Genomic DNA, 20,184 nt, shown 5'->3' with positions numbered 1-20,184 from the left:
ATGTTTGATGAAATAAAAAAGATGATCTTATGCCGAGCACAATGGATACCAAACAAGAAATGCTTTAAAATTGCACACAAATGTGCAGCGGCGACAACTACATACATTTTTAAAAGCCTTTAAAAGCCTTTACAGGTTACCATTTTAGATTTACAGAGGAGGACTACTACTAAAATTACTGCACTCAATCTGACCTTTGCGGTGATCACATGCATGGTGTAATTGCTGTTTACATATGACACCAGGCCGACGCTTGCATTTGCCTTTGCGCGTGAGCACAGGGGACAGGGGTGCTTTTTTAAATTTTTTTTTTTAATTATTTGTTTTGCTTTTTTATTATATTTTTAAACTGTTCCTTTCATTTTTTTTATCATTTTAATTGTTATCTCAGGGAATGTAAATATCCCCTATGATAGCAATAGGTAGTGAAAGGTACTCTTTTTTGAAAAAATTGGGGTCTATTAGATAAAATGCTTTGCTAATTTCCCAATGGCGCTGTTTATATCCGGCAAAACCTAAGTCATGAAATGCTCATAGCTTCTGGTTTCTTAGGCCATAGAGATGATTGGAGCCGCTCTGGTCTCTGAGCAGCTCTATGGTCAGCTGGCGGGACCACCAGCTGCATTCTCGGGTTCCCTGTTGGGACAGGAGAGCCTGAGAAAACCTTTTTGTCTGACTGCTTATAAAAGCAGTCTAGAGGCTAATTGGCCACTAGGATTGCTTTTACATAAAAAGCCGACCGCTGGCTGAAAAGAATAATACCAAGATGATACCTAACCCTGCAGGCATCGTTCTGGTATAACCACTCAAAGTCCAGCAACATACCAGTACATTGCTGGTTCTTGTTGTGCATATATTGTAATGTTATTTTTTTCATGCAGCCTGTGGGCTCAATGAAAAAAAAAAATTGATCGGTGGCTTTGCCCACCATTAGAATCCACCCACTTCTAATGATGGGCATACATGCACCATGTCTTTTTAACTGTGGTGGTGAAATCACCTCCTACAGCGTTGGAGTCCCTGATTTACGTATTGTGGGAGCAAACACTGTTGCTGTCAAGATAAATAAATCAGTGCTGCAGCTGAATGGCGTACCTGCTAAGCAAATGATGGTTAACAATAAAACAAAGTAACATTATAGTATAACAGTAATGGCGTGTACACACAATCGCACATTATGACAATAAAATCCATGTTTTTTTTCTGACGGATGTTGACTCAAACTTGTCTTGCATACACACGGTCACACAAAGTTGGTCGAAATTTACGAATGTCAAGAACGCAGTGACGTACAACAAGTACGACAGCACTAGAAAGAGGAAGTTCAATAGCCAGTGCGCAACCCTTTGGGCTACTTCTGCTAATCTCGTGTTTATCTCGTGTTAGTAGAAGTTTGGTGAAAGACAATTCGCACTTTTCAGACTCGTGCTTTTCCGATCATTACTGCTCTTCAGTTTGTGCTTGTGGGTTCATATCTGGTTTTCAGTGCGTGTAGTCAGTTCACATTTGTTTTTCAGTGCGTATTTTATAGTACGTATTTGAATTTGCAGTGCATTCTTGTCCGCTTGTTTCTGATTTTCAGCTCGCTCTTCTCAGGCCTTTCTGTTTTTCAGTGCGTTCTGTTAGTTCGTTCTGACCAGCCGACTGTTTTGAAGCCATGTTGCGGATACGTGCTTGTCGTAGAGTTCGTGCTGTGTGGGGGCTTGGTATTGGGGTTCTCGCTTTGACCCAAGCCCAGTCCATGAACAGGGTGGGGAGAAGTTCATGGACGAAGAATAGGTTGCGCCAGCGTGACCAATTCTCTCATATGCCTTTGTTGCTGGAGATTTGTGAGAATAATCCTGATGATTTCAGGAATTATCTCCGGATGACGGACCCCGTTTTTCACCATTTGTTGGCTTTGCTGTTCCCTTATATTAGCAGGCATGCTGCAAGCCATCACTCCCGAGCAGAGGCTAGTCATCACGTTGCAGTACTTGGTGACGGGGAGAAGTCTGCAGGACATCAAGTTCTCAACAGGCATCTCCCCCCAGGCTCTGGAGATCATTATTCCAGAGACCTGTTCTGCCATCATTCAGGTCCTGCAGATGGACTATATTAAGGTAAGTTTTATTCTTTCCTATTTATCCTCATGCATGCTTAAATTTTTTAAACTTCCTTTTTTATTCTTCATGCATATTTGCCTTCACTAAGCTCCCCAGCATGCTATTCTGGGCCCATACACACCTAGCCTAGTCACTTAACAATGTATTTTGTCAGCTCCATTGTAGTGCTTTACCCTAAACACCCCCTAAAATGTGTACACATGTTATTTGTGTGCTTAAATTCAGGCAGCATGCCAGAGGCTTTTTTTAGGGTCCCAAAATCATTTGGAACCCCCCCTCCCCCCAACCGCTAAGTCAACCGATACCAATCCTCTATCTGCTGATTTGCCCAACCCATATACACTATATCTACCTCTTTTGTGGTCATATTTATGGATGAATTCACCAAAGCATGTAGTGAAAGGTCCTGCCTGAATACTTTCAAATGGCACTGTTTAAAGTTTTGTTCTCCTATTATCTTGATAGGTAATTGCATAATGTAAAAATGTGCTTCAATTAGGAGTGTGTGTATTCATATTTTTGTATTATAACACTTCTTACCTGTCTAGCGGGCTGCCAATAGTGTAAAGTAAGGAGGGGCTGGCCAAAGAAACACACATTATTTATGCATTCAGCTCTCAATGAAGTGGAGAGGGTTACCTGTCCAAAACATCTCCCCCCATAACATTTTTACAATGGGCCTTCAGAGGGGGTGAGGAATATGATAAGTGGACCTTATATTATTGTCTTTAAGTACTCCTTAACCATATGCCGACCGCCACACGCCAACGTACATCCAAAGTTTGACTTTCGGATAAAAGTGGTCTCTGTGGCGGATTCACCGCGAGATCACTTTTATCGGTGGCAGGAGAGGGGGCCCCCCCTTCCGCTGCGATCCGGTGCCCTCCACCGCTTACCGGAGCTGTCGTAGTGGCGGTGGTAATCGCGTCTATCTCCCCTCTGTGCCTAGAGGCAAGTGAGGCTAAGATGGCACCCACTTGTCTCCATGACACTGCTGGGTGGAAGTGACGTGAAAACGTCACTTCCGCCCATACTTCTTAAAGGCATATTTTTTTCAATAGTAGATTAAAGCAATTGGGGAACTGGCACTACCCAATATGGCCCTATCTAGATTAAAGAAAATTCTAAGATGTTTCGGCTCAGCTCCCAAGCCTAATTTATAATACGTATAATATCGGAGTGTGGGTCTCAAAAATAATCCTGTAAAAAAGGTGACACCTTATAAATACTCACTAAGTGTGTGTGTTAGGAACTTATAAAGTGATAAGAGGGTAGTAATGGGAGGGGTTGGGGTGCAGCTCCACTAAAAAAGTACTGGGATGCACACCAACCCTCATCCATCCACCCAAATGTAAATAATATAAATCCATCCAATAACGAAAAACTATAAATGAAAAACGGGAATATTCTAAAGTACAGGACTCTAACCTTGATATAAACATTAATTAATATGTGCACACCCTAATTTGACTTGCAAAAAATGTCCGCAATGATTGCATAATATAAGTGATTGTCCAATGTGTAGTCCAAATCCTTGAGAAAATGTGAAACCATAAAAGCAATAAGTGAACAAAAAAAATGATTCAAGATTCCACAGGATCAGGTGACTTCAGTGCACAGCAGGTATGGTGACTTGGTGCTCCCCCAATGCGTCCCCACTCACCAGATGTAGTTACCCCTACAGGGGTAATAGGCATAGAGTGGGCAGCTGTATCCAGATCTCCTCCTTGGGTAGCTGTATTACCTCATCTGTACCTCCGACAACCTGTTCACTTAATCAATGGGGTTCCGGAATATACTCCAATTAGGGCTCCACCTCGGCAGCAAGCAGCACGATCCTGTCAAATGTCTCCCCTCTGTCTGTTATGAGAGCTGAAAAAGGTTTTTGCTCAAGGATTTGGACTACACATTGGACAATCACTTACATTATGTAATCATTGCGGACATTTTTTGCATGTCAAATTAGGGTGTGCACATATTAATTAATGTTAATATCAAGGTTAGAGAGTCTTGTACTTTAGAATATTCATATTTTTCATTTATAGTTTTTCGTTATTGGATTGATTTATATTATTTACATTTGGGTGGATGGATGAGGGTTGGTATGCATCCCAGTACTTTTTTAGTGGAGCTGCACCCCAACCCCTCCCATTACTACCCTCTTATCACTTTATAAGTTCCTAACACGCACACTTAGTGAGTATTTAAAATGTGTCACCTTTTTTACACGATTATTTTTGAGACCCACACTCCGATATTATACGTATTATAAATTAGGCTTGGGAGCTGAACCAAAACATCTTAGAATTTTCTTTCATCTAGTTAGGGCCATATTGGGTAGCGCCAGTTCCCCAATTACTTTAATCTACTCATGTAAGTTCTCTTGGGAACCTATTAGGGGAGGCTGCAACCTATTTTCCTAAACGCAGATTTTTTTACATAATATTTTTTTCAATGTCATTTTTTTAAATAACTTTTTTTTATTGCATTTTAGTGTAAATATTAGACATGTGCACACTGAAATATTTCGTTTCGGAATTTCGTTTTCGTCCGAAATATAAATTTATTTAGTTACTCCCGAAATTCGTTTTTCTTTATTTCATTTTTCGTTAAAAACTTGCATTCGTCCGAAAATCGAAATGAATTAAGATCGAATCGGTCATTAAAGGCTTATGGTGTCTGTCGAATGTTCAAAGTAGATTCGACGGAGCAGCTAAACTGTACGACGTCGCAATCGTACATTCCGGTCGAATTTTCTGGGATGCATTTGACCGGAAATGTTCGATAGCAGCATCGTACAGTTTGTTTAGCTGCTCTGTCGAATCTTCTAACTTTTGACAGACACCATAAGCCACATTTACGTTTGCATGTTTTAGTTTCTGTGTCGAATCTTCATCGTTCATGCTCATTGCATTGGTCTACTCTGCCCCAGCAGTCAGCCAACCAAACTTTCACATTCGTTTCTCAATCGGAAGTGCGGCCGCAAAATCCGACGCTGTGTGGCTTAGAGATAATGGCAATGGCAGCACCAGCAGCAACCCATTCCAGCACTAGCAGCATGGAGGAGGCTGTTCCTGGGCCTTCTAAGGCAGCATCCAAAAATGGGTGCAGGAGGGGGACACAAGCTGCATCCAGCAGGAAGCGTAACCTAATGTGGACTCATATTGAGTCCCAGGTCCTGGTAAGGGAAACGCTTCCTTGCTGGATGCAGCTGTGTGGCCCCCGCTCCAGGGAAACCACTACGGAGTGGAAGCGAGAAAAGTGGGAGGAGATTTCCAGGAAGGTGGAGGAGACATATCGCCATCGGCGTGACCCGACTGCCTGTCGCAAAAAATTCAGCGACATAAAACGGTAAGTAACGTGTCTGATTATTTTTTTTTTTTACATTTTAACCACTTCAGCCCCGGAGGTATGGCTGCCAAATGACCATGCCACTTTGTGCGATTCGGCACTGCGACGCTTTAACTGACAATTGCGCGTTCGTGTGACGTTGCTCCCAAACAAAATTGATGTCCTTTTTTTCCCACAAATAGAGCTTTCTTTTGGTGGTATTTGATCACCTCTGCGGTTTTTATTTGCTTTTTGCTATATAAGTATCCCCAACAAATATATAAAAAACGAATTTTTTCCTCAGTTTAGGCCGATATGTATTCTTCTACATATTTTTGGTAACAAAAATTGCAATAGGCGTTTATTGATTGGTTTGTGCAAAAGTTATAGCGTCTACAAAATAGGGATAGTTTTATGGCATTTTTATTAACAATTTTTTTTACTAGTAATGGCGGCGATCAGCGATTTTTATTGTGACTGCGACATTATGGCGGACACATCGGACACTTTTGATGCCATTTCGGGACCATTGTCATTTATACAATGATAAAAGCTCCAAAAAATGCACTGATTTTACACACACACATATAAACATATGTTATTGCTATCACAATTTGATGTCAGTAAAGTTAGGTGAATTTTTTTTTTAAAAAGGAATAAATAATTTTCAATTTATCCTCCCTCCTGTGAAAAACCAAATTTGCGCATAGGTGTGCCTAGCCTACACATAGTTTGCAGTTGCACATGTTATATATTATCGCCACAATCATTTTAAGAGGAATATTTCCATGCCGTTATTTGTTCTTAGTTAGTTATCACTAAACTGAGCAGTAAGTGCTTTTAAGTTCCACTTGACCTGACCACCTGTAGGTTGCGCCCCCTTTCTGACCAGGCCATATTTTGCTATTTAGTGCATTGCAGCTTTAAACTGCACGCTCCTGTGATGTATTACCCAAATGAAATTTATGCTCTTCTCCCGCCATATATAGAGCTTTTATTGGTGGCATTAGATCACCGCTGGGTTTTACATGTCCACAATGGACATTTACTCGGCACAATCCCTATCCTGCCTTTTATTATTTATTGTGCACCAAAAAAGCATAGGTTTTTCTTACAATAAATTTGGTTAATAAATAAATGTGCAAACCTTGTGCTACATGAAAAAATGTGCCTAATCCAAAAATTCCATTTGCATTGTTTCATTCTACGGGTTCATTCTACATGTGTTTCATGTGTTGATGTCATTTTCAGATTACAATTGTAGTTTAATTGTGGAACCCATTTCTCTTCTCTTTTTGTTTTGCAGTTCCATAGCGCGTAAACGCAGGCAGTCGGGGCGCAGAGGAAAGCAGGTATCTCTCCTCCCCCATGAGAAGGAGCTCTTAGCAGCTGTAGGGGAGGATGAGATAAAAAAACTGCTGGCTCATCAGGGTTGGTGTCAGCATTGCATTGTGTGTAGGAAATTTTTGTTGTCAACCATGCGACACGACATAGTCATTTACCATGATGTGTTTGATTTTATTTAAAGATCGTCTCCAGGCCCAGCGCCGCCGGAGGCAGAGGGCAGAGGGCAGAGGAGCAGGAGTCCTCCACGTCATCATGCAGTAAGTACTGTAGTAGTGACACTAATACAGTGGTTCCTTTTCCATTTGTCCAGCCTTCCATTGTTGATTCCAGTGTCATTGTTTCTCGCTCATGTAGTGACAGTTAGAGCCTCTGCGACGCTCTGTCAGGTAACGCAAGCGATTGCGTAACTTACGTAATTTGACAGAACGTGGCCGCTCTGAACTGAGGTGCCTGATCAGTGGCAGTGCACCTAGCACTCGCTGGCGCCGCTGGAACCAGGACAGGTAAGTGCCTCGTATTTGTTTTTTTTTTAAATGATTTTTTCTAAATAGTGAATGCATGTCCCTGCCTTGTAGATAAACGTTAGTGACCTGCCCTGTATTGCCATGCTAATGGATAATTAATTTTATCTATTTACACTACAGTATATTTATTTACGTTTATTAACGTTCATCATTTCTCCTTTATAAATAGGTGTCATCCAGTCAGAGGGGGAGACTGAGGAGGAGGCTGAGGCAGCAACGCCCACATGTAAGTTAGTATAATCTTGCTGGTATCTGCTGAGTGATCATACATGTTTCAATGTTCTTGTACTAATGTGTGAGATTGTTGTACACTGCAGATTGTAATGTTCTTTTCTATCATTACTCAACAGCTGCTGAGCAGGAGGTGGAGGAGACCTGCCCTGTAGAGGCTGCTGGGGATGCGGAGGAACAGCCAGATGCGGCAGATCCAGGGAGTAAGCATAACTTTTTTTGTATTTTACAGGCAAATATAGTATTTTAAATATGAAATGCTGATGGCATACCTTGTCTAGAATAGCTTGTGATTTATTCTGCAAGGCTTCGGTTTAGCTGGAACTATTAATTATATTAGTTCCCCTCTGCAGATGATTCCAGTCTTCCTGTTAGCGTGACCTGTGCTTGTTAATATTTCCCCAATGTCCCTGATCATGCCACCTTCTTGCTGCAGTTCAGATTCCCAGTCTGAGCCAATCACTGTTAATCATTATGAATAACACAGCAGGCTGGGGGGGGGTGTCAGAAAAGAATCTCCAGCTATTGGCTGGCAGTCCCTGGACATGTTCAATCTCTGGCATGCCCCTAATGCATGCATTAACACTTTTCTCATGATGTTATACCTGTTATACCTCCTAGCCTAGACCAGGAGTGAGTAACCTACCTAGCCTAGAACAGAAGTGGGGCTTAATTTATTCAACAATCAGTGGCCTTACAAAATTATCAACTTTAAAAAATAGCCTGCTATATTTTATTAAACAACTTTTTATTAGGTCATCCCAAATGCAATGGCTTGAATGGCTTCTCTTTGGTGAGTGTAATGTTAAAAGCTGGTATAGATGATATGTTTTTCTGCAAGTGCAACTGATCCTCCATATTTGCCAAAGTCAGTCAGTCTGGATGAGGTAGATTAGTTAGCAGTAGCACTTAGGCGTCCATTACACCTTAAGATTTTCTCCAGCCGCCCGTGCGACCAAGCGGATAAAATCTTTGGGAGATTCCCCTTTACACTGCTCGATGTGTAGAGGGGAATCCCTTTGTACTCTGGCCGGGGAGGACACTCAGCTCCACCCCGGTCAGAGTACAGTAAAGTAGTACTACACCTTCCTGCACAGCTCTGCAAACTTGGTATGACGCAGCGAATTGACACAGACACCACTATATCCTACACACAAATTGATTAGGTGCATCTCACTAAATATCAAAAACTGGTATGGATGGAAGTGAAAACATCTCAAGATGTTACAGGATTGTCTACAAGGGCTGGGAGATCGTTGCCTTTATATAATGTTAGGGTGAAGAAGCCATGTGTATGTGTATTGTATTATCTATCTATCTAATGTATTTTATTTTCTTCACAGGTGAAGTCTTCATCCTGCAACTGCAGCCTGTGGACGAAGACCTGGACCTGCCCGCGTCTGGTTGGACTGGCTGTCCTTCTGAGTCCCCAGTGGTTTCTACAGTCCTCCACCCTTCAACATCCCCCCACCTGGCCTCCCCAGTGCATCCTTCACCCGCTCCAGAACAGGCACACATCCCCCACCCTCCAGAGCCACATGTGACGGATTATCTGCGGCGCATTGTGGAGGTCCAAAAGAAACATTTTGCAGTTACCCGGAGGCTGCGTCAATCTTTGGCCCTCCACAATCACCGGCAGCTCCGTCACTCTGTGGCTCTGCAGAGGTACCAGCGTAGCCTCAGGAGACACCTGGAGGCTACGCGGTACCTTGGTGACCAGTTGGCTGGGATTAATATGTCCCTACAGCGACTGGTCACCAGGTTGGGGGAGAATGTACTCTAATTTTTTTTTTTTTTTTTTTTTTTGTTTTGTTTATGTTAACTGTTAAATAAAAAAATTTTGTTCAGAAATAATTGTTTTCTTGAGTTTTGCTTTCCTTGTTAGATTTGTGTGATGTTTATCTAAATGAACTAGTCCATATATTGTTACTAACTTACTAGAGGCCTTATAATTGTAGTTTTTCTACATTTAACCATCAGGCTGAACTTAGAAAATTGATGAGATTTCTCTCTACACTATTTCAATGTGCAAAGGGTAATCCAATGTATTGTGTCCAGTCACGCCGTTCAGCTTTCCCTCCACCAGAATACACAGCAGATAGTTAGAGCAGGGGTTACTCTATACAGTCCTCAACAGTTCACAGGACATAGGTTGCAGGCTTGCAATCATGAGGGCAACAGTTAACCGGACAGAGGTTCACAGGCTAACGCAATTACAAGGGGCAACAGTTCAAAGGGCAGTGTCATGGTTATGCAATAGAGTTTGTCTGTCAGCATACCTGTCTCCATGTGTTCATCTCTAGAGACCAGCTGACCCTCACCTGACTGCTTTTGTAAGCTCTCCTCTAGCATGGCTCCACCCCAGCTCCTATCAGGGAACCCTATATTAACCTGTGCACTGCAAGCCAGCAGTGCTGATCAACCATTGTGTGTTAGCTTTCGTGTGTACTGGCTGTGTTTCCTACGTCTGATTCCAGTTAACCGACTTTGGCCTGTTCTCTACTATTCCTGTCTGCTCGTGACCCTGACCTTTGGCGTGTCCCTGACCATCCCTGTTTGCCTGTGACCCTGAACCTTGGCGTGTACTCTGTTGTCCTTGTCTGCTTGTGGCCTCGACCTTGGCTTGTCCCTTACTTCCTTGTTGTTCCAGCCTGCTGCCTCTTTCCTCTTCTCCTGTAGTCTACCGTGAGCATGAGATGTGAGATCCTGGGGGCTGCGACCTGGAGCCAGACTGCAGCGCAGTCCATCCTCACCACTAGAGGCTCTGGTGAACACCTACTGGCTCGTAGACTCCGCGCCCTGGAGAATCTATGCTCTAGCTCCCAGTGGGATCTGTGTTAGTGATCCAGTAGACCTGCTTCCTGAACCTCCCAGGTTTCAATCCACAGCAGTCAGTCCTAGGATCCACTACCTAGCGGTGCACTTCCGATTCCTACAGAGTGCATCTGTCACCTAGCCTCAAGGTGACCTGACAGGCAGTCATCATTTCCAGGGCTTGAGTAACATGGCAGCAGGGTAGATTACTCACTCACACTAGTGACTATGGACAATTGCAGATGGTCATGAAACAGGCAGAGGATCAGAGAGGGCCCTGGTGTCCCCAGGGTCAGAGATGGTAAATGGGAGGGGTCCTGGGCATCTGGATGCAGCTCAGCAGTGACCAACTAATATATCTTGCATAGAATCACGTTTCCAACTGTATGCTTCTTTGTGCTATGTTGTGTTGGTAGCATATTCTGATCCTTGAGTTGACAGTCTCTCCATCAAGAGGAACTGTCATGCTGTTGAGGTCATCTTTAATCATTGTCTCTTATTTCCAGACCACCAAACAAAAATGGTTAAATATTAGCACATGTTGCTATTTGTATTTACAAAGACAGCAACACGTGAGCAGTAGCGCCACGTCAAGGCTTCAACCCTTGCTACTGTCCATTCACACAACATTCATTCATGCAATCAAGCACACTCTAGTCACTCTACACAACATTCATTACAAAAAAGGGTGATGGAAGGAATAAAGGGAAAAATTTGGATTGCTTAAAACAATATAATTCTATTTAAATCTTGGGGTCACACCAAAGTCAAGTAGACAACTGCTATTGTGTCAAGTGGTAAGAAAATAAAAAAAATGATTTTCCTCAACATTTGGATGGTTCCTCTGAGTCCCATCTATCTTCACTGTCCATTCACACAACATTCATTCATGCAATCACGCACAATCAAGTCACTCTTGTCCCATCTATCTTCACATGGTAACAATGATTCAGGTCTCACAAATTAAGGGTAGGGTAACCCAGCTTGGGGAGGTTAAATTTGAGGAAAGTTATTTGTTCCATCAAATGGGGTGTTAGTTGTGAACGGTGTGGATTAAGGATATTCTCAGTAATAGAGAAAACTCTCTCACTTTGCACAGTGGTTAGAGGACAGGATAGTAGTTGCTGGGCAACCAGGCAAAGACCAGGCCACAAACTTTTCCTACCATCCCAATAGGTCAAAGGGTCCTCTGTAGGAAGCAAAGGTGCTTCATATAGGTAGGCCCTGACCATTTCAGAGGCACTGCTCTCCTCTCGATTACCTGCTGCTTGACCTGCATCCACCAGATTGTCAAGTGCCTCTACCCAACATGCACATGCTCCACTCTGTTGTTTTTGAGTGATGCTGCCAGGCCTTGGAATAGCAGACATGGCAGGTGAATCTTCCAAACCGGCCTCAACCGTCGTACATCTCTGTTGCTGCAAATTCCGGACCCTTTCAATTAATTTTTGTTTCCAGTAGGAGAGGCTGTTGTCTCTGAGTGCCAGTTTACCTTTGATCCTGGGATCACACAGGGAAGCCAGCATGAGTTCAGGGCTTTTGCGGACACGGTCATTTAGCCGATCTTTTAAGTTAGCTTGAAGCTTTCTGCTGAAAGACGCTACATCGGCATGAAGTGGGCTGCCACAAACAGGCTCACTGTTTTCTAGGTACAATCCCATCTTATCTATGAGATAGGTAAACAAGGGTATGACCTGTCCTAGGCTGGCATTGCTCTGACTCAAGTTTTCCGTCACATTCCGAAAGGGTTTTAAGACATAAACGAGCTGCCCAATTATACACCAGTCATCACGTCCCAGTGTGGAATCAATCCCGATGCTGTGGCGGGATGATAGATTGTGGATGGCTGTCTTTTGCTCCAAAATGCGTTCCAGCATTTCCAGGGTATAGTTCCACCGGGTGCTGACATCTTGTTTCAGGCGATGTATGGGGAGCCCTGATTGTTCTTGCTCCTCCCTCAACAGTTGACTAGCCCCAACACTGCGGTGGAAATGCCCTGCAATCTTTCTACAAAGGTCCAAGATTTGAGCAATCTTGTTGGTTTTCTCCACTGGGATTGCACCCTTGACCACTAAATGCAGTATGTGTGCAGAACAGCGCACACCGACAAAAGATCCATCTTGGAGAGCTTTAACCATGTTTGAACCTCCGTCTGTCACAATGAACCCAACAGAGACATTGGTGACTGCCTGCTCTCCAAACCAATTGGCCAACATTGATCTAATTGCCCACAATATGTTGGCAGAGCTGTGTTGGTCATCACGGACTTCTGTGTGGAGCAGGAAAGCTTGATAACCCTGCTGGTCTTGCGCTGCAGACCTGCTTCCTGATGGAGTTTGAACTCTTACACCAGCGCCACCACCAACAGGCACAGTGGCCTGCCACCAGTGTGCAGTCAAAGACAGGAAAGCGTGTTGACCGCTGGGAGCTGTCCACAAATCAGTTGTCAAATGAATTGTCTGACCCTCGGCTTTGGCCATTTTTTCCTTCAATAATCCAATGCATGAGTGGTATAGTGCTGGAATAATCTTTCTGCTGAAAGTTGTTCGTGCAGGAACAATGTATCGTGGAGCAAGGACATGCATGAGCTGTTTAAACGGCTCCCCTTCAATCATGCGAAAAGAGGCTCCTCCAACAGCAATGAATTGGCCAATGAGGCGGGTGATCTTGTTGGCCTGCTGTTTTGACATGCCCTTGGAACTAAAGCCAACAAAACTATCGAGGGTAGGCTGATGATGTCCTTGGGAGGATGAGGAGCCTGATTGGGTCTGCAGTGGAACTACTGCACGTGGGCGGGTTGTATTAATTGAACCCTCTCTATTGCCTCCTGTGCTCTGAGTAAGTGGTGTGCTTGAGGAGGTACCACCAGTACAGTCAGAGTCCGTTATGCTGCTTCCTGCTCTACCATCTTCTTTTTCTGCCTCTGCCCGCAGTAAAGTAGAGTGGTGGTAATTTTTAAGGTGTAGGTTCATACCAGCATTGGTTAAATGACCTAACTTTTTACCCCTACTTACTTGCTTCCCACACAATTTACACTTGGCAAAGAACCCGCCTTCCAATGTTTGAAAGTATTTCCAAACGTTGCTGCGGCGGGATGCAGCCCCTTGACCCTGTGGATATCTATTTAGGGCTGATATAGCTGCAGCAGGTAGCACACCAGTGGTGGAAGCTGTTGCCACTACAGTTACACTTGGTGAACTAGAACTAGTGCTGCTAATGGCAGGGGTGCTGGGGACTGGGAGGTCGGTGATATCATCACAGGATTCTTCCATAATAACAGAGGGAGAAGGGGAGTTAGCAGCAGATGAAAAAAGTGGACTGCTACCTGTCCTACTCCTCACAGAATATCCCTCTTGCACTTTCTCCAGGTCAAGCTGTAAGTCCTGTGGGCTAAGATTGTATAAAACATCCGCAGTGTTTGGGGAAAGAGGAGCATCACATTCTAAATCATCTTCTTGGGCCAATGAAGAAAAAGTCGCACACTCTGTCTCTGCTGCTGTCTCCCTCAATTGCTCCTTTGGGGAGCTGGGCAGTGGCACTGGTAGTGTGATTGGTGGTGGTGACTGTAAAGGCAACTCCACTTTACTAGGTTTCTTGCCTATTCCATAAAAATATGCAGCCATGACACCTGTAGAAGTGGAAGGAGGCGCTGCACTGGCAGTGGAAGTGGCAGCAGATGTTGGTGGTCTGGCAGGAAAAGTAATAATTAGAAGAACTGGGGGTGGTGGAACTAGCTTTGCTGGTGGCATTGGCGGTGACACCCACTGCTGTGGACGGCATGTTGGTGGCGGCAGAAGTGTCAGAGGCACTAGTAGCAGAGACCTTGCCACTTTTTTTACCAAGGCGTCCACCGCGACCATGACCACGACCACTACCTCTACCAGCCTTCACTTTTACATTAGAACGGTACATTTCTGAACTTTACAGCAACTGCAAGTCAGAAAATGGACTGGAGTGGAGATAGGGTATATAGAATCTCAATCTATAAATCACCCCCCACCACAACACGGGCAGCCTCTGAGGCTATCACAACACTAGCAGCAACACTAGTATCACTAGTCTATCTATCAAGTTCACAACACAGATGTAGCTTGCTTCACTACTATTCTGCTGCTGTGCTTAGCTTATGCTCAAATGAAATAGTTCAGGATCTCTGATAAAGTGACAATGAATTCAAACGGACCAGCTAAGATTGACTGTTCTGAAATGAATCAGCGTGTCTGTCTCTCTCTGCTAGCAAATCGTAAGTGAAACTAAGTTGGCTGTACATGCGGTTCTAGCTATGTTACTGCCCCTCCTCTTTGGTTACAATTGACCAATAATAACCATCATCATCATTATTTTTATTTTACTTAATTTTTCTCTCTACGTCGAATCTTCTCTCTCTATGTCGAATCTTCTCTCTATGTCGAATCTTTTCGAATAATCTTGGACTACTATGGTGGATAGACTATAGAGTTAAGGTTAGGCACATTCGACCACAGGTTCGATAGACACAAATTGTTATTGTTAGCGTCATGTCGAATCTCCTATCTATATCGAACTGTTGTCGCAACGAAAATGAAAATAAAGCATTTGTTTATGTCGGATCTTTCGTTTTTCGGAATCTGCGCTTTCGTTATCGTTTGTTAAAACGATAACGAAAATACCTGAAATTCGGACGAAAATGCATTCGGACGAAAACGAATGCACATGTCTAGTAAATATGGGATCTGAGGTCTTTTTGACCCCAGATCTCATATTTAAGAGGTCCTGTCATGCTTTTTTCTATTACAAGGGATGTTTACATTCCAAAAAGTATTGCATTGACTGCCACTTTATTCTCTAGGGTGTTAGAAAAGAAACAATATATAATGTTTGGGGGTTCTAAGTAATTTTCTAGCAAAAAAACCTGTTTTAAACATGTGAACACCTAAAATCCAAAACGAGGTTAGTCCTTAAGTGGTTAAAATAAATGTTATACTGATGTTGGCCAAGAATGTTTGTGTCTAATCTGCTTGCAATGTTATGTATAGGCGGCACAGTGGTGCAGTGGGTAGCACTCTCACCTAGCAGTAAGAAGGGTTGCTGGTTCGAATCCCGACCACGACACTACCTGCTTGGAGTTTGCATGTTCTCCCTGTGTCTGCGTGGGTTTCCTCCGGGTACTCCGGTTTCCTCCCACACTCCAAAGACTGCGTAAATTGACGGCGCTATATAAGTACCTGAAATAAAATAAATAATAAATAATGTGCAAAAGTACTATTTTTTTTCTTGTTTGACTCCACAGTTTCCTTCAACGCCACAGGAATGGCAGACTGTGGCATCCCACTTTGCCCAGAGGTGGGACTTTCCCAACTGCGGAGGGGCAATAGATGGGAAACACATCCACATAGTCCCACCCCCAACTCGGGGTCATACTATTATAATTACAAGGGGTTTAATAGTATTGTGTTGTTGGCGGTGGTGTCGGCTACTTACGAGTTCCTGTATGTGGACGTGGGGAAAAATGTCCAGATGTGGGATGGTGCAAGAAAAAGGAAAGCAGCCCTGGGACTTTAAATGAGGTGGGAGAGATCGGGACACTTCCACAATAGGTGCAATAAAATGTTTTATTGATCACAGAATGCTGTGTAGAACACATGGGAACAGCAATAAATGTGCGTTACCCGGCATAGTGGCCTAGTTCTAAGCATACGTAAAAAACAACTACAATTCATAGCACTTGATATATACATCCATAAAAAACACTGTACATAAGTGCACATACATGATATAAATTGGTAAAGTACATAATACATAATACATATGCATAAAATTAAGCAGTGTGTGACCAGCTTCAGGTACCCAACAATATGGGCGTACACGTAGCATCGATGGTACCCTACGCATTTCGCAAGTCTTTTCTCGCTCATCAGGGGCCGATGCATGATTCATGTGTCTATAACAAAAATGTTGGAAATAATGAAAATATATAAGTGACTAAATAAATCGGGGTAAGGGTGAGTTGGCAAGGGAGGTCAATGAAACAACAACCTCAATGCCGGTCCAGGGGCTGAGGGGACGTGGCAACCAGAAGTCGCAGCAGGAGAACTCAGGATGCATAGCACGGACTGCAGGAGGCATGTGGTTGGTGGTCAGAGTGTATCCATAGCCATGTCTAGAAAAAATATATAAAAAGATGCATGAGTCTCAGCAGACATACTGAAACCAGACTAAGCATCAAAAAATATTCTCTAACCCTGAGAAATGACCAGGGAGGGTTGTGTTGAAAATAAAAAATGTATATATATGAGATAAAATAGGTATCTAGTATGGAATATGGTAGGTGATGTAAAGATCGTCATGACAGATAATTAAGGACAGGGCTGCGGAGAAGTGCAAGCACTTATTGATATATGATGGAAATTAAACCCAAAATATATGTGGGTAAATGTGTAAACAAACAATACTAGGTAAGTAATATAGTGTGTAGTGAGATAGTAACACATACACAACAAGTATTGAGTGAGAGGGACCACTGAATGAAGGATATTACCTGAGTGAGAGTGATGAGTCCCAGGCATGTAAATGCACTGCACAGACCTCTGATCATAACCGCAGACCAACAGAACACAAATGCAAGCTGCAGCTGCGCCGAGCGTCAAGATATACCCACAGCAGCCACAGAAGCTCCGCCCCCAGCGTCATGAACGGATGGCGATAGGCAGACATAGGAACCGCCAACCTGGAAGACCGGGTGAGCGTGTCAGCCATCAATCGCCCATCCGGGATGTTCCACACAGCTCCAAGGATGTGAGGTCATCACATAGTGGGCGTGGAAAACATGACGCCGACGTGTAGGTGGCCCCACCCACCCGTGAGGACAGATGAGGACAGCAGGAGGTCAAGTAAACCTCCCTTGTGCACGTCGCAGCCCCCCATACCGGAAGTGCAACGCCACCATCAGACAAGAACCAGCGAGAGGTAACCAAGCCGGCCCAGGAGTAAGCCCCGATATTGACCGGATGTAATGGTGGAAATGAACCCGTGGCAGGAGCAGACCAAGTTTTTGGGCTTAATGGGTGTCTTCCACCCGAATATCGAGAAAAGGAGATAATGGTCTGGAGAAACCACTCTAACACCTCCATCCCTAAATGCAACAAGAAAAAGGAAAGCAGCCCTGGGACTTTAAATGAGGTGGGAGAGATCAGGACACTTCCACAATAGGTGCAATAAAATGTTTTATTGATCACAGAATGCTGTGTAGAACACATGGGAACAGCAATAAATGTGCGTTACCCGGCATAGTGGCCTAGTTCTAAGCATACGTAAAAAACAACTACAGTTCATAGCACTTGATATATACATCCATAAAAAACACTGTACATAAGTGCACATACATGATATAAATTGGTAAAGTACATAATACATAATACATATGCATAAAATTAAGCAGTGTGTGACCAGCTTCAGGTACCCAACAATATGGGCGTACACGTAGCATCGATGGTACCCTACGCGTTTCGCGAGTCTTTTCTCGCTCATCGGAGGCCGATGCATGATTCATGTGTCTATAACAAAAATAATGTGGGATGGTGGAGTCATCAGTTTTACCGATGGCTCCAGAATGGCAACTTGGGCTTGCCACCTGCAGAAGGCAATGTGGAAGGACTCCCATTCGTCTTCGTCATCTTATGCGGCTATTCCCTATGAGGACCCTCACCCCGGACCAGAGGGCTTTTAATTACTGGCTGGTCAGAGCCAGAAGAGTGGTGGAGAACTCTTTCGGGATAATGGCCAGCTGGTTCTGCCTATTTCTGACACCAATCCACATGGCCAACCATATTGTGCTTGCCTGCTGCATTATGCACAATTTTCTTTGAAAAAATGCTACAAACTATGTGGTCTCAGTTGGGACTGAGGCCGGCTTTCCCGATCTTTCAACCCTGACGGCACTTGAAGCTGGCCATCCTGGCTTGCCCCCCAAAGCGCCCGCGAAGTGAGACAAAAATATCTGGAGTACTTTGCGGGTAGGGGGGCCATTGATATGCCACACAATCAAGAAACATTAAAAAAAATTTTTTTTTTTGGATAAACGGAAATAATATTTCCTTGTATTTACAGCTTGTGTTTCTTTCTTTTGTGATTTTTTGGTAGTCACAAAAATGGCGTGATTGTGGCAAATTAAAAAGCACTGTGGGATTATTTACTAAAGGAATATCCACTTTGCACTCCAAGTGCACTTGAAACTGCAATGAAAGTGCACTTGGAGTGCAAAGTGGATTTGCCTTTAGTAAATAACCCCCATTGCCACTGTAAACACCAATTTAATGCAAAAATTGCTTTTGAGCATTGAAATAAGAAGCCACACATTGCTGAGTAGAAAACATTTTACTCAAAAGCACATTCACATGTGCGTTAGAAAAGGTTTTTTGAACAGAACAGATAACGCATGTATATGAGTTGGAGCTGCACACCCCATTTCATTTGATTGAATGGAAGATCCCACAAAGGGTTTTTTAGCAGCAAAGTAGGTATTCAAATCAAAGTGACAATGATATTGTTAAAAATTAATAGTTCTATCATGGTATCAAAAAAAGGGGGATGAAGGGCATGATTACATGGGAGTTGTAAAAAGCAATTCAGATCCTTACATAAAAAAAAAATCTCGTCAGTAAGAAAAAAAACACATATGAACTTAATACATGTTTGGAAAACCATAAACTTATGTAGAATTTCACATGATATCCCTACGCGTTTTGACCTGTATGAGTAAAAGTCTTCTTCAGGGAAATTTATTCTATGCGAAAAAGAAAACAGTTTAAATTATACTATCTATAAGTAAGTCAATTAATTTGTATAGACATCTCATACTGTGGAGTTAAATGTGCATATTCACCACTTCTTGACGAGAAAAATTCATGCCACGGTTGGATAGATTGCCGTTTTTCTAAAAACACATCCAATCTCGACAATCCTGGAGTGTTCCCACAATGTTCTTCCAATGTTCTGGCTGATTACCTGATCTGGTTACTTCACTCGGGCTTGGCTGACTACCCAATCCGGTTACTAGACTCTGGCTATGCTTTGACTACGATTACTCTATTTACCTTTTTATTTTTATTAATAAACAAGTGTGATTTAACTGTACTTCTGTCTCGATCTGGTTCATGGTTTCTGACACATATCCACCCATCCAGCCACCCCATTAATCACACGTCCTTGATATATTGAATAAATAAATCCTCTGTACACCTTTATTGTAATAAACTAATTAACTAATTACATAAACTGTTCAATATTCAAAACCCCTTACCATCAATAGCCAATCATGTAGATTTGGATGCGCACCAGTTGGTTTTAAGCCCAATAATTAACTACGCCCAAAATAAAAGAATAATTACCATCACCTTTTATTCATATTTTTTATCTATACATATATATATACACATTATGGCTAAACCATATGGGTGTGCGCATATGTAATTACTGGCCAAATAACTACAAATTTAATACTGTCATTTTTTTAGCACACAAATTAATAGGCTAGAAATGTTCTGTCTGTGACATTCCTTGTATTCACTGGAATTCATGTTTTTCTAATTCAGAAAAATTGAGGATATCGCTGGCTTCCCCCCTCCCCTCAGTTCAGACCCCCTCTGTTCCCCCCAGTCCCAAGGGGTTACTCATTGTAAGCTGTGTGGAGGTGGGGGTTTCTGCCTCTATCGAGGGTGGAAGAACATTGTGTAAACACTCCGGGATCATCAAGATTGGAGGTGTTTTTAGAACAGCAATCTATCCAACTGTGGCATGAAGTTTTCTCGTCAAGAAATGGTGAATATGCACATTTAACTCCACAGTATGAGATGTTT

General features: G+C 43.0%; 1 long non-coding RNA gene across 1 annotated transcript; it reads left to right on the top strand.

Annotated features, from left to right (window-relative positions):
• Nucleotides 1-7,434: 7,434 nt before the first annotated feature.
• LOC141147709 (uncharacterized) lies at nt 7,435-9,314 on the top strand. The gene is made up of 3 exons (XR_012245114.1): nt 7,435-7,532; nt 7,657-7,740; nt 8,881-9,314. It is a non-coding gene; the product is annotated as an uncharacterized lncRNA (long non-coding RNA).
• The last annotated feature ends 10,870 nt before the right edge of the window (nt 9,315-20,184 follow it).

This window comes from Aquarana catesbeiana, linkage group LG06, assembly GCF_042186555.1.
Source record: "Aquarana catesbeiana isolate 2022-GZ linkage group LG06, ASM4218655v1, whole genome shotgun sequence".
NCBI classification, from domain to species: Eukaryota; Metazoa; Chordata; class Amphibia; order Anura; family Ranidae; genus Aquarana; species Aquarana catesbeiana.
The sequence above is the reverse complement of the archived record's forward strand: the minus strand, read 5'-3'. Positions and strand labels throughout refer to the sequence as shown.